The following is a 16,021-nucleotide window of genomic DNA, read 5'->3' as shown; positions in this document are numbered from 1 at the left end:
ATAATTGTGTTTGCACCTAATAACAGAGCTTTATAAAATAAGAAGCAAAAACTAATAGAACTAAAAGGAGAAACAGACAAATATTATATTACTTTTGGAGATTTCAACACTCTCCTCTCAGAAATTGGTATAGAACAAGTAGACATAAAACCAATAAGTATAAAGAAGACTTACTATCAACCAACGTAACCTAATTGACATACAGGCCCTGCAACAGCAGAATATACATTGTTTGAACTGTTCACAGCAATCAATGACATAGATCATATGCAAGGCCATAAAACAAGTCAAAAAACATGAAAATAACTGAAATAATACAGAGTTAACTGATCTCAACTAAACTAAGCTAGAAATCAATAACAAAAAGATATTTTGACAACCTCCAAATATCTGGAAATTAAACAATTCAGTTCTAAAATACTCATGAGTCAAATAAAAAATACAAGGGAAGTTATAAAATATTTTGAGCAAAATTAAAACGAAAACACAAAATATCAAAGTTTGTGTGATAAAGCAAAAGCAGTGCAACGAGGAAAATTTATAACATTAAATGCTTATATTTAAAAAGAAAGTCTCAAAAATTTATCTAAGCTTCAGCATTCGCTAGAAAGGAGCAAATTAAATTCAAAGCAAGTAGAAGGAAGAGAATAATAAAGAGTAGAGTAAAATAAGAAATAAACACAATAGAAAAATGTATATAAAAAAACCTGACTATTTGGAAAAAATCTGTAAATTGATAAACTTGTATCCAGACTAATCAGGAAAAAAAAAGAGAGGGCACAAATTATCAGTAAAAAAAAAATGAAAGAGGGAATATTATTACAAATTTAGCACACATCAAAAGGATAAGAGAATATTCTGAAAAATTTTAGCAATAAGATTTTTAATTTAGATGACATGTATAAATTCTATGCAAGACACAAACTGCCACAACTCATTCAAGAAATATAGGTAACCTGAATAGCCCCATATCTTCTATTAAAAAGTTCATATTTGAAAATCTTCTCATAAAGAAAACATCAGCCACAACACTGATATGTTAAAGGAAACTTTTAGGAAAGAAATAATAGAGGTTCTACATAAACTCATCCAGAGAATAAAAGAAATGATTACACTTCTCAGCTCATTTTATGAGGTGAGCTTGATATTAAAATCAGACAAAGACATTACGGGAAAACTATAGACCAATATTCCTTATCATAGATGCAAAAATTCTTAACAAAATTGTAGTAAGTAAATTTCTTTATGTATAAAAAAGATAATATATTGTTACCAAGTATAATTATCCAAGAAATGGAAGGTTGTTTTAACTTTAGAAAATCTATCAGTATGATTTATCCTAATAGCAGACTGAGGCGAAAAAAACTATTTCACCATCTCAGTAGAAGCAAAAAAATCTTTTGACAAAATTCAATACCTATTCATGATAAAAAGCTCTCGGCAAACTAGTAGTAGAGGAGAATTTCCATAACCCAGTAAAGGACATCTATGAGAAATCAACAGTTAACATCATAAATATTTTTCCTCTAATTTTGAGAACAAGGCAAAGAGGTTCACTCTCACCACTTCTACTTAGCAATTAACTAGAGGTCTTTACTGCTGCGATAAGGCAAGAAAAAGAATAAAAGGCATAAAGATTGGAAAGAAGGGATTATAGCTGTTTTTATTCACAAATGAGATGATCATCTATATAGAAAATCCTAAGTTTTATCAGTTTTATTGATTTTTTCCAAAGATCCAGCTACAAAAAATATTAGAATTAATAGATAAATAAGGGAAGGTAGCATGATATGAAGTCAATATGCAAAATCAACCATTTTTCTATATGCTAACAACAAGCAATGGGAAATTAAAATAACTTTATTCACAATATAAACACAAAATATACAGGGATGGAATTATGAAAATATGTGAAAGATGATTACAGTGAAAACTATAAGAGCTTCGTTAAAGAAATTAAAGAACAGCTAAATAGAGAAGTATACCATGTTAATAGGTCAGAAAACTCATTACTGTTATGATGTCAATTCTCCTCAAATGAATACATAGGCCCAATGCAGTCTAGTCAAAATCTCAGCAAGCTGTTTTGTAAAAATTGAGAAACTGGATTTAAAATTTATATGAAAACGAAAAGAACTTTCATTTATATGAAAATGAAAAGGGAAAACATTTCTGAAAGAGAAGAATAAAGTTTTAGGACATAACACTGTCTGGTTTGAGAACATATTATAAAGATAACGAGTCAAAACAGAGTGGTATTGGTGTAAAGACAGACTATTAGATTAGTGGAACAGCATAGAAATCCAAGAAATAGGTCCACACATATATAGTTAATTGATTTTCGACATAGGTATCAAGGTAATATAATTGGGAAAAGGTACTCTTTTTAATAAATGGTCTTGGAATAATTGGATCCATATGCAAAATAATGAATCTTGATTCTTACCTCACACCACAAATGTAATTTGAATCTAAATGAATCAGAAAGGCAAACTTGACCTAAAAGTATAAAACTTCTAGAAAAAAAGAGAAAATACTTGTAACCTTCATTTAGGCAGAGCTTTCTTAGATAAAACATGCTATTATCCTTTCAAAATTCATAGGTTGAAATCCAAGGTGATGGTACTAAGAGATGGGGCCTTTAGAGGTGATTAGGTCATGAGGACAGAGCTCTCATGGATGAGATTATTGTCCTTATAAAAGAAGCCCCAGAGAGCAATCTTGCCCCTTCCACCAAGTGAGGATACAGCAAGAAGGGGCCATCTATGAACCTGAGAGCAAGCTCTTCCTCACCAGACACCAAATCTCCCAGTATCTTGATCTTGAACTTCCCAGCTTCCAGAAACGTTAAGAAACAAATTTCTATTTTTTGGTCATCGGCAAAGTCTGAGTCCTGTCCTCTCGCCTGCCTCCCCAGACACCATGAGCTTCACCACTCGCTCCACCTTCTCCACCAACTACCGGTCCCTGGGCTCTGTCCAGACGCCCAGCTATGGCGCCTGGCCGGTCAGCAGTGTGGCCAGCGTCTATGCAGGCAGCAGGGGCTCTCGTTCCCGGATCTCTGTGTCCTGCTTCACCAGCTTCCGGGTTGCATGGGGTCCGGGGACCTGGCCGGGGGATGGCTGGGGGTCTGGCAGGAATGGGAGGCATCCAGAACGAGAAGGAGACCATGCAAAGCCTGAACGACTGCCTGGCCTCCTACCTGGACAGAGTGAGGAGCCCGGAGACCAAGAACCAGAAGCTGGAGAGCAAAATCTGGGAGCACCTGGGGAAGAAGGGACCCCATGTCAGAGACTGGAGCCATTACTTCAAGATCATCGATGACCTGAGGGCTCAGATCTTTGCAAACACTGTGGACAATGCCTGCATCGTTCTGCAGATCGACAATGTCTGTCTTGCTGCTGATGACTTTAGGGTCAAGTATGAGACAGAGCTGGCCATGGCCCATGACATCCATGGGCTCCGCAAGGTCATTGTTGACACCAATGTCACTCGGCTGCAGCTGGAGACAGAGATTGAGGCTCTCAAGGAGGAGCTGCTCTTCATAAAGAAGAACCACAAAGAGGAAGTAAAAGGCCTACAAGCCCAGATTGCCAGCTCTGGGTTGACCATGGAGGTAGATGCCCTTAAATCTCAGTACCTCGCCAAGATCATGGCAGACATCTGGGCCCAATATGACGAGCTGGCTCGGAAGAACCAAGACGAGCTGGACAAATACTGGTCTCAGAAGAATGAGGAAATCGCCAAAGTGGTCACCACGCAGTCCGCCGAGGTTGGAGCTGCTGAGATGACGCTCACAGAGCTGAGATGTACAGTCCAGTCCTTGGAGGTTGACCTGGACTCCATGAGAAATCTGAAGGCCAGCTTGGAGGACCGCCTGAGGGAGGTGGAGGCCCGCCACGCCCTGCAGATGGAGCAGCTCAACGGGATCCTGTTGCACCTGGAGTCAGAGCTGGCACAGACCCTGGTAGAGGGACAGTGCCAGGCCCAGGAGTAGGAGGCCCTGCTGAACATCAAGGTCAAGTTGGAGGCTGAGATCGCCACCTACCGCCGCCTGCTGGAAGATGGCGAGGAGTTCAATCTTGGTGATGCCCTGGACAGCAGCAACTCCATGCAAACCATCCAAAAGACCACCACCGCCGGATAGTGGGTGGCAAAGTGCTGTCTGAGACAAAGGACACCAAAGTTCTGAGGCATTAATCCAGCAGAAGCAGGGTACCCTTTGGGGAGCAGGAGGAAAATAAAAAGTTCCGAGGTCAAAAAAAGATGAAATTTCTATTTTTTATAGTCCATCCAGTTTATGTAATTTGTTACAGCAGCCTGAATGGAATAAGACAAGACGTAAAAGTTATAATCATACAAGAAAAATGAATAAATTTTCTCCAACAAAATTAAAATCTTTTGCTCTTGAAAGATGCTACTCTAAGTGAAAAGGTAAGCCAAGACAGGGAGAATATATTTCCAAAACCTACATCTAATGAAATACAGGCATGCACTGCACAGTAACATTTCAGTCAACAGTGGACCATATATTCAAAGGTGTTTTCATATGATTATAACACCATTTTTTACTGTACCTTCTGTATGGTTAGATATGTTTAGATACACAAATACCATTGTGTTACAGTTGCCTGCAGTATTCAGTACAGTAACATGCTGCACATGCTCCTAGGTTTGTAGCCTAGGAGCAATAGGCTACACGGTATAGCCTAGGTGTGTAGTAGGCTATAGCATCTAGGTTTATGCAAGTATGCTCTACGATGTTCACATGATAAAATCAACTAATGGCACAGTTCTCAGAATGTATCCACATTGTTAAATGATGCATGACTGTACTTGTATCTGAAAAATATAAACACTATTACAATTCAATATTAAGAAGGCAAATGATCCAATAAAAGGGGGCAAAAAAGCTCAATAGATACTTCATCAAAGAAGGGATACAAATGTAAAACAAATAGAAAGAGGTGTAACATCATTGGTCATTATAAAAATGCAAATTAAAGCTACAGTGAAAAAACACTACTATTTCTATTAGAATGGCTAAAACTAAAAAGATTAGAAATACCTTGTTGGTTAGGATGTGGGGCAATTCAGTGGTTTTCAGCTGTGAGTCATTTTGCCCCAAAGGACATTTGATAATTCCTGGAGACATTGTTGAGCATCACAATCAGCAGGGAGCTACTGGCATCTAATGCATAGAGGTCAGGGAGCTATACATTCTACAAAGCAAAGGACAGCTTCCAGAACAAAGAATTATCTGGGTCAAAATGTCAATAGTGCAAAGGTTAAGAAACCTTGAATAAACATACGTGTGCACGTGTCTTTATAGCAGCATGATTTATAATCCTTTGGGTATATACCCAGTAATGGGATGGCTAGGTCAAATGGTATTTCTAGTTCTAGATTCCTGAGGAATCACCACACTGTCTTCCACAATGAAAACACTTGGACACAGGAAGGGGAACATCACACACCGGGGCCTGTTGTGGGGTGGGGGGAGGGGGGAGGGATAGCATTAGGGGATATACCTAATGTAAATGATGAGTTAATGGGTGCAGCACACCAACATGGCACATGTATACATATGTAACAAACCTGCACGTTGTGCACATGTACCCTAGAACTTAAAGTATTATATATATATATAAAGAAACCTTGAAACAACTGGGAACTCTCATACATTGTGGGAGGGAAAATGAAATAGTATAACCATGTGGGAAAATAGGTTAGCAGTTTCTTATAAATGTACGTGTACCCTATGACACAGAAATTCCATTGCTAGGTATTTGTCATATGGCAGACAGTCTCCAGCATAGCCTCCAGGGATCCCATCTCCTGGTATTTATGTCCTTATGTCATCTCCTCCTCTTGAGTATGGACTAAATATAGTGAATTGCTCCTAATGAATAAAATATAGTAAAAGTAATGGGGTGTTACATCTGAAATTAGACTACAAAGAGACTGTGACTTCTGTTTTTCTGCTTTCTGTCACTCTGAGAGAAGCCAACTGACGTGTTGTGAGTTACCCTGTATGAGTTCCACATGGCAAGGAACTGAGATTGGCCTCCAGTCAATACCCAAGGCGGAACTGAGACTTTCAGTTCAATGCCCACAAGGAACTGAATCCTGTCAGTTCCTTGTATGAGTTTCTTGCGTAAGAGAGCTTGGAGGCAGGTCCTTACCTGGCAAAGCCATTTTTCTTTTTCTTTTTTTTTTTTTCTCTTGAGACAGAGTCTCACTCTGTCATCCAGGCGGAGTGCAGTGGCATGATTTCGGCTCACTGCAACCTCCTGCCTCCCAGGCTCAAGCGATCCTCCCAGCTCAGCCTCCCCAGTAGTTGGGACTACAGGCACATGCCAACTATGCCTGGCTAATTTTTTAATTTTTTGTAGAAGTGGAGTCTCACATTGCTGCCCAGGCTGGTCTCAAACTCCTGGGCTCAAGCGATCCTCCTGCCTCTGCCTCCCAAAGTGCTGGGACTACAGGTGTGAGCCACCATGCCAAACCTGGTTGAGCCTTTTGATGAAACTACAGTTCTACCAACAGCTTAACTGCAACCTCTTGAAAGACCTTGAACCAGAGTCACCCAGTTACGGTGGTGAGCATTTTACAGCAGAACTGAGGCTAAACAATGGGAATAAGTTTGAAAGAATAGTGTTTAATTGGCCGGGCACGGTGGCTCATGCCTGTAATCCCAGCACTTTGGGAGGGCAAGGCGGGTGGATCACCTGAGGTCAGGAGTTCAAGACCAGCCTGGCCAAAATGGTGAAACCCCATCTCTACTAAAAATATAAAAACTAGCCAGGTGTGGTGGTGGGTGCCTGTAATTCCAGATACTTGGGAGGCTGAGGCAGGAGAATTGCTGGAACCCAGGAGACGGAGCTTGCAGTGAGCCGACACGGTGCCACTGCTCAGTGACAGAGTGAGACTCCATCTCAAAAAAAAAAAGTATTTAATTTTTGTAGGTATTGATACTGTAGATATAATATAAAAATCAAAAATGGGGAGAAGGCTGAAACTATCTGAGAAGAAAAAATATTGCTTTTAAAAAATGAAATAAAAAGTATGTTACATTAGGTGTTCGGGACAAGGGGAGACAGAAAAGAGGAGGTTACTAGCTAATTTTAATACCATTGATAGTAGGAAGATAAAGGACAATATCAAAATAAGAGTAGTCTGAATAGTATCATATAAAGTTATTAGAACAAAATACAAATCTTCCTAAATACTAAAATAAACAGAAGCAGAAAAAGGAGAGCAAATAAAACAGACTTCATAGGAAAGACTTCATATGATTTATAAAGACAAAACTGAGATGAAGCATATCGATTGTATTACTACATGCAAATAGGCTTAACTCATTTATAAGAGAAAAAGAATTTTCAGATTGGATAAGTAGTCGAAATTCAATTCTATGCTGGATAGAAATGACTTACCTAGGCTGGGCACGGTGACTCACACCTGTAATCCCAGCACTTTTGGAAGGCAAGGTGGGCGGATCACCTGAGGTCAGGAGCTCAAGACCAGCCTGGCCAACATGGTGAAACCCCATCTCTACTAAAAATACAAGAAAAAAAAATTGCTGGGCATGGTGGTGTGTGTCAATAATCCCCAGCTACCTAGGAGGCTGAGGCAGTAGAATTGCTTGAATCCGGGAGGCAGAAGTTTCAGTGAGCCCAGATCGCACCATTATACTCCAGTCTGGGCGACAAGAGCAAAACTCTCATCTAAAATAAAAGATAAAATAGTAAAAATAAGAGGATGATTACATATAAACCAGGCATATGCAAGTAAAAACAAAGTGGAGTACAATTTTGTTATTAGACAAGCAAAAATTCAAAAAGAGACAAAAAGACACATTATGACGCTAAATGACACGATCTAAACAAGAAAACCATCATTCATATTCGTGTGCCTAATAACACAGCAACAACCATTAAAAAGCGAAAGTAAAAGGAATAAAAAGAGACATAAGCAAAAACTCTAATAATTGGAAGTTTAATACCATTTCTCAGAAAAGAATAGACCCAGTTAGACAAAAAAATTAGTATGGATTTAGAGGAGCTAAATAAAATCATTGATAAAGTAGATCTAGTAAATATATATTGAACACTGAACCCTGATAATAGAGATTAAACTTTCTTCTGAAGTCACATGGAGTATTCACAAAATTGAAATATCATAGGCCACAAAGAAAATCTCAATGAATTCCAAAAATACAAATGATATAAGTTATATTCTGTGACCACAATTAAATATAATTTTAAAATAGTGACATTTTTAATAAAAGTCTCTTCTACCTAAAACTGTAAAAACATATTTCTAAGCAATCTTCGAATCGAAAAGAAATAGTAAAAAAAAACTGCAAAAAAAGCTAATTTTACTATTATTATTTTTGAGACAGGGTCTCATTCTGTCTCCAGGGCTGGGGTGCAGTGGCATGATCTTGGCACAATGCTAATAAGAATCTCATCGGGTATTTTTTCCCTTTGAGTGAGAAAATGGATTATAAAGTTTGTATAAAAAGATAAGACAATAGCCATAAGACAGGCTCTGAACAAGAAGAGCAATGCAGGGGGAAGGGAGCTGCTTCTGGTACAGGAAAATGATATGAAAAAAAGATAAACTGTTAAACATTTTAAGATTTTAAAAAGAATATAAATATAAGAAATTCGTTGGTTGATTTGCATGTATGTTACAGTCATTATTATGGGCAAGCTCTAATCATATGAAACTGAACCTGGACCTTATTGCTGATTGGCTGTTACAATGAATTGAATCATCTTAATTTTTAGTAGTATTATTGGTATGGTTATTTAAAAACTGCTATATAGATATTCTTAGATAAAGCGAATAAGTAATTATACTAATATTTGGATCTCAGATTTTGTTTTGGGTTTTGTTTGCTTTTTGAGATGGGGTCTCACTCTGTTGCCCAGGCTGAAGTGCAGTGGCACGATCTTAGCTCACTGCAACCTCCACTTCCCCAACTCAAGCAATCCTCCCAAGTAGCTGGGATTACAGGCGTGTGCCACCACTCCTAATATTTTTTGTATTTTTGGTAGAGACAGGGTTTCACCATGTTGCCCAGGCTGGTCTTGAACTCCTGAGCTCAAGCAATCCATTTGCCTAGGCCTCCCAAAGTGCTGGCATTACAGACATGAGCCACCGCTCCTTGCCAGATCTCAGATTTTTTGTACAAGAAAAAAAAAAATCAGTAACCGACCCACTCCTGTAATCTTAAATTTGAACTGGCAATATGTGTATAAATTCCTGAGTTTCGTTTCGAAAAAAAAATTGAAACTTTTTTCAGGAAATTGAGGGAAATGAGGTAAAATAAGATTGGCATTTAAAAGTTAAAATGTCAAAGTAACAAACTTGAGTCATAGGCCCAAACTAGCTGAGACAAGGGAAGTGGAATTTTCTGAATCAGGTCCCACTCCTGCAGCTGGCCGGAGGACGGAACCAATCCCACCCAGAAGGCAGAGCTGTAGCTTTAGGGGAGGATGCAAGGAAATCAGGGAGGCACCCACAGGTCTACTACAGACAATAATATTTGCAATGTGTAATTCTGGGGATAATTTTGAGGTTTTTCTAAAAGGTCATTTTTCATCTTTCAGCTTCAGTGGGGGACACAAAGATTCAGATTTATAGCAGGGGAGAACAATTTCCTACAATTCATTGTTTTTTGATTAACAGTATTTGTTCCATTTTAATCAATTTTGTTATTTTTATTCCCGTGTAGTTCTTCTCCAGGATCTTGTTCTAGCAAAACAAAGTATATCGGGCTAGGTCACTAGCATTTCCTCAAAACTATTTAGGAGACATAGGAATAATTAGGCCGATGTCTATGCATTCTGATGATTTGTTTTATGACAGGTGTACAATCTGATAGAAACTATCAGAAGAGAGACTACATAGAAGAATTAATAATGGGAGAGGACTGCAAGGAAACTTTCTTTTTTACATCAGTAAATTGTGTACAGTTTGTACTGTTCCTTTTTCCTCATCCTACACTACCTGTTTTTTATCTATTTCATGTTAAGAACATTTTGCAAGTTTACATATTCTGATTACAAACCGTTACAGGGCCCCTAGTTGCTCTCTGGGACAGAGAGGTCTCAATTATTTCAAAATGAATACTTTCATATAGTCACAACAGCTGTCTTTCCCTTTGAAGCTGCCCAAACACACCACCTACACACTGCCTATCAGTTCCTGATTTATTTAGCCAAGAATACGGGGAATATGGGAAAAAGGGGTGGCTACAGAGAACAGGAACAGAAAGGGCATATCTTTGTAGGGCTTTTACCTCTTCGCATTGGCTTTTACCTTTGTAGGGCTTTTACCTCTCTGCCCTGCCAAAGTAGCTTGCTATGTGCCTGTCCCACTTTTTTTTTTTTAATTTTTTTTTTTTAGAGATGGAGTCTTGCTCTGTTGCTCAGGCTGGTGCAGTGACACGATGATAGCTCACAGTAACCTCAAACTTCTCAGTAGCTGGCACTACAGGTACCCTATTTTGTACCTTTTTATTCTGATATAATTTCAAATTTACAAACAAGTTGCAACAGTAGTATAACTCCTGTATACCTTTTACATAGATTAAAACATGGGTACATTGTGCTCCATTTTTTTTTTTGCTTTATCACATCTCGTTCTTTCTATCTCTTTCTTCCTACTCCCAAACTTAAAAAAAAAAAAATTCAAGGGCAAGTTGTAGACTGTATGCCTATTTATCCCTAAATACTTCAGTGTATAAATTCTAAGTACAACAATATTCTCATATACCTAGAGAACAACGATCAAAAGCAGAACATTTAACATAGAGTACTACTATGGAATCTAGTGTGTGTTTCCAAATTTCAATTGTCTCAATAACGTCATGTACAGCTTCATTTTTTTTCCAAGTACAGGATCCAACATAAGATCGTGCATTGCACCCAGTCTTCTCTCATCAATCTGTGACAGTGCCTCAGTCATTTTTGTCTTTTGGGGCTTTGACATTTTTTAAGAGGATAGGCTACAGAATTTTTAGAATGTCCCTCAGTTTAGGTCTGTCTGCTGTTTCCTCAGGATTAGATTCAGATTATACTTTTTTGCCAAGAACACCACAGAAGTGATACTGGGTCTTTCTCACTGTATCATACCAGGAGGCCCATGATGTAGATTTGTCTCATTACTGGTGATGTTAACTTTAATCACATGGGTAGGGGTGATTACTATTAATCACCCCTGAACTTGAAGGGTGACCCTTACTGTTGATGTTAACTTTAATCACATGGGAAAGGGTGATTGTTACAAATCACCCTTGAAAATAGTAAGGAATGGCCGGGCGCGGTGGCTCACACCTGTAATCCCAGCACTTTCGGAGGCCGGGGTGGGTGGATCATGAGGTCAGGAGTTCGAGACCAGCCTGACCAACGTGGTGAAACCCCGCCTCTACTAAAAATACAAAAAAAAATTAGCTGGGTGTGGCGGCGCGCGCCTGTAATCCCAGGTACTCAGAAGGGCTGAGGCAGGAGAACTGCTTCAACCCGGGAGGTGGAGGTTGCAGTGAGCCGAGATCGCACCACTGCACTCCAGCCTGGGCGACAGAGCAAGACTCCATCTCAAAAAAAAAAAAAAAAAAAAAAAGAAAGAAAGTAGTAATACTTTCCTCTTTGTAATTAACAAGTATTTGTGGGGATATATGTCAACATCCTGTCCCTTACCAAACTTTCACTCCTGAATTTTTCTGTCTACTAATGATTTTCTAATGCTTTTATTTGTTCTTTATGTATTAGTTGATATTCTACTGTGAGGCAGAGCTTTCTGTTCTCCCATTTATTTATTTATTTATATCAGTTTTGACACATGTATCTTTAACGAGTTTTAGTCCATTACTATTACATTTGATATAACAGTAATTTTATTATACTTGATACTAAAATTGTCCAAGTAGAACTTGTTCACTATGCAAATATCTCCTTTTTATATATGTCCATCATTCTTTCTTTTTGTTTTTCTTTTTTGAGACGGAGTCTTGCTCTCTCACCCAGGCTGGAGTGCAGTGGCACAATCTTGGCTCACTGCAACCTCCGCCTCCCGGGTTCAAGTGATTCTCCTGACTCAGCCTCCTGGGTAGCTGGGATTACAGGCACACCACCACCTCGCCCAGCTAATTTTTGTATTTTTAGCAGAGCTGGGGTTTCTCTATGTTGGCCAGACTGGTCTTGAATTCCTGACCTCAAGTGATCCGCCCTCCTCGGCCTCCCAAAGTGCTGGGATTACAGGCCTGAGCCACTGCACCTGGCCAATGTCCATCATTCTTTAAGCACTTCCTTAATTTCTGGTGCAATCCATTATTTCAAGCTCCTTTTGTACTTTTATATTATACTCCAGCCCTGGAACTAGCCTTTTCCCCAAGAAACACTGGTTCCTTTTCAAGTGGAGAATGGTATGTAGAAAGATACATCTGGAAGCGAAATGTGCACCTGCTACCAATATGTCCTAGCTTTTAGGTCCTCTTATTGCAGAGGGCAAGGAGGCAGACAGATACACACATGCACACACACACACACTCATCTCCTCATAGATCTATATTTCTATATCTATTTATGCATATTTTAAAACTTAAATGATGAGAAACCTGCAGTGGTATGCCAGTTTGAATCAGCTCATAGGGCTGATTACTAAAGATTTGTAATTTTGTGAGCTGGTTTTGAAATCAGCTATGGGGCTATTTACAACATAGCAATTAGCAAATGCTACAAATCAAGGTGTGTGTATGTGTGTGTGTTCTTTTTTCCTTTTCCCCCAGAGAGCCAGTTTAGCAGCACGCCACTGGAAACCTTACTTTCATTCCACGTACTCAGAAACTAGTTTCAGACCTGCTCACACGTAGCACTATGAAAAGCAAATCTAGAGATCAAGATTTGTTTACAGTTCTCTTTTTTACAGGTATAATTTACATACAGTGAATTGCACAAATCTTACATGTAAAATTTGATGAGTTTTGATAAATCCATGTGCACATTTAACCCACATGCCTCTAAAGATACAGAAAATTTCCAATACCCAGAAAGTTCCCTCATGTGCCTTTCTAGTCAATTTCCTCCCACCTAAAGGCAATCACCTTTCTTTTTCTTCTCTTTCTCCTTCCCCTTGCCCCTCCCCACTCCCTTCTCCTGGTCTCTTTTTTCTCTTCTTCTTTCCTCTTTCTTCTTCTTCTTCTTTTTCTTTTTTTTAAACCACAGCTGAGTTTTGCTTTCTGTAAAAACTTAATGAAATCACACAGTGTGGTTGGCATAATAATGCTCCCTACAATCCCCAAATAAGTACCTGTCCTGATTCCTGGAACCTGTTAGGTTACAGGGCAAGAAGGAATTAAGGTTACAGATGAAATTAAGTTTGATAACGGCTTTAAAATAAAGATTCCTGTATTATCTGGGTGGGTCCAATATAATCACAAGGGCCCTTAAAAGTGGAAGAGGGAGGCAGGAAAAGAGAGGCAGAGAAAGATGTGAGGATGGAAGCAGGCTCAGAAATGCTACTAGGCTGGTGCAAAAGTAATTGCGGCTTTTGCCTTTGAAAGTAATGGCATAAACCGCCATTACTTTTGCACCAACCTAATACATTGCTGTCTTTGAAGAGGTATAAAAGGGGCCACAAGCCAAGGAATGTGAGTGGCCTCTAGAAGCTGGAATAAAGCTCTCCCTTAGAACCTCTACAAGGAATGCAGCCCTGCTGACACCTTGATTCTAGTGCAATGAGACATGTATTAGAACTTCTACCCTACCAAGCTGTAAGATAACAAATTCGTGTTCCTTTAAGCTACTAAGTTTGTGATAATTTGGTACAGAAGCCTAGTATTTTTTTTTCTACCAGGGCCTTCTCTCTTTCAGAATAATGTTAGTGAGATTCACAGTTTTGTTAAGCATATCCCTAATTTGTTTCATTTTATTACTGAGTAGTATTGCATTGGATGAATACACCCAAGTTAGTTTTTTCATTCTCCTGTTGATGAGCTTTTGAATTCTTTCCAGTTTTGTACTACTATGATAAAGCTGCTATCGGCAGTCTTATGCAAGTCTTCTTGTGGATAGATGAGCCTCCATTTAACGGAATGGTAACAGATAATTGAGTTTCCATAGTCCTTAAACCAAACAGTGTAGGGAAGGGCACACCCTCATCCCCCAGAAGAGCAGTCAATGCCTATATGTTCCTGAAAAATATCTTAGCCTTCAACATCCCAGTGTTGTGGAAATCCTGTCTCCTGGCAAAAACCTAACAAAATCAGATTAAGAAAGCCAAGATACTGTAATATACAATTAAGATTTTAAAATAAATTAATAATTCTGCTAGAACCAGAATAGAAAATCAAAATGCCAGTAGCAGCACCACTAATAGTAAAGAGAGATAAATTTAAATGTATCCATTCATTGATTGCAGGGGGAAAGTTATTGAGCATTCACTTAGGGCTAACAACATCATGCTAGCCGAGATATAAAGAAGCTGTTGATAACCTAGTAGAGAAATGGACAGATAAGCAAACCTTTATGATTTGGTATTTTTAAGAGCTGATCATATTATTCAATGGCTGTTATGGAAACAAAGAGGACTGAGACCCTTAAATCCACCTGGTGGGTGTGGATCCGGGAAGATTTCTGGGAGAATAGAATGTCCTAGTTAAAGAGAACAGCAAGTCTAAAGTCTGGAGGCAGGAACTCGTGGGCATGGTTGAGGAACAACAGGGACCCAGTGAGCATTCAAGGACAGTGGACTTCTGCCTTCTCAGAGATACATTGTAAAGACAGCAGAAATAGAAATCCCTTGAAGCACTGTTGACAGCTGTTTTGAAACCTCATTTCTTGTCTTCTTAGTTTAAAAGAATTTAAACAGGAGACACATGGCATAGAGTAATTTCTTGCAAAAGAAAAAGAATATTTTGAAAGTTACATGCAGAATAGACAGCACATCCCGAGAGAGAGAATTCAGGGTGGGCTGCTTGTAGGGGTGGGGCAGCGTTGATTATTGCTGGAGAAACTCCCAGTCTTACATGGCTATTCATAAGGAGGTTGGAAGAAGTGTTACTAGTAAGCATGTTCTGGGTGGTCTTCTGGGTGCACATGCACAGTAGCTGTTCATGCTTGTTCATATGTCGCATGTCTCATTAGCATCTTAAATCTCCACCCAGGGGTTTTTTACTATTATACTGAGCAAAGGGTCAGTTTGAGGACAGGTAAAATCAAAATGTGCATGCTCTTTAGAAGGCAAAGTCCCTACTGAAGATAGCTTTGCTTGAATGAACTCAATTCCAATGCGAATACTGAGGCTTACTGTGTTGGCTGTACGGTCACCATGGTTGCTGCGTTCTGAGAACATGGTCGTTTCCTTGACTACCTATCCTGCCTCAGCATTACCATGTACTTGTGGAGAAAAACTCTCAGCAGGGACCAATCAATAAGGTGCTCTGAGAGAGTACAAACATTGCACTGAAATCCTTTCAATTACTAAAAATTGCCCCTCTTTTTTTCTGTACAAGCAGTTCCCTCTTCCTGGAATACTCTTTCCTTCTTTTCTTATCCCTAGTCCTAAAATTTCTCTTAGCACGTGTCTTAGTTTGTTTTAAGTTGCTGTAACAGATTATCACAGACTGGGTAATTTATAACAAACAGAAATTTATTTGGCTCACAGTTCTGGAGGCTGGAAAGTCTGAGATTGAGGGGCTGTATCTGGCGATGGCCTTCCTGGTGCTTCATAAAATGGCAGAAGGCATCGCAAAGGGGTGTGTGTGTGTATGTGTGTGTGCGCGTGTGTGCGTGTGCACACATATGTGTGTGTGAAAGAGAGAGAGCAAGCATGCATGTAAGAGAAGGCGGAACTCAGTTTTATAACAAACCCACTCTCGTGATAATGAGCCCACTCCCAAGATAACAACATTAATCTTTTCAGGAGGGCAGAACTCTCATGACCTAATCATCTCTTAATCACCCACTTCTCAACACTGTCGTATCAGGAATTGATCTGCCAACACATG

The 16,021-nt window shown here is 39.1% G+C and overlaps 1 pseudogene; it reads left to right on the top strand.

Annotated features, from left to right (window-relative positions):
• Positions 1-2,992: 2,992 nt before the first annotated feature.
• Positions 2,993-4,200, top strand: LOC100975320 (keratin, type I cytoskeletal 18-like; annotated as a pseudogene).
• The last annotated feature ends 11,821 nt before the right edge of the window (positions 4,201-16,021 follow it).

This window comes from Pan paniscus, chromosome 10, assembly GCF_029289425.2.
Source record: "Pan paniscus chromosome 10, NHGRI_mPanPan1-v2.0_pri, whole genome shotgun sequence".
Classification (NCBI taxonomy): domain Eukaryota; kingdom Metazoa; phylum Chordata; class Mammalia; order Primates; family Hominidae; genus Pan; species Pan paniscus.
Note: the sequence above shows the minus strand (reverse complement) of the source record. Positions and strands in the feature narration are given on the sequence as shown.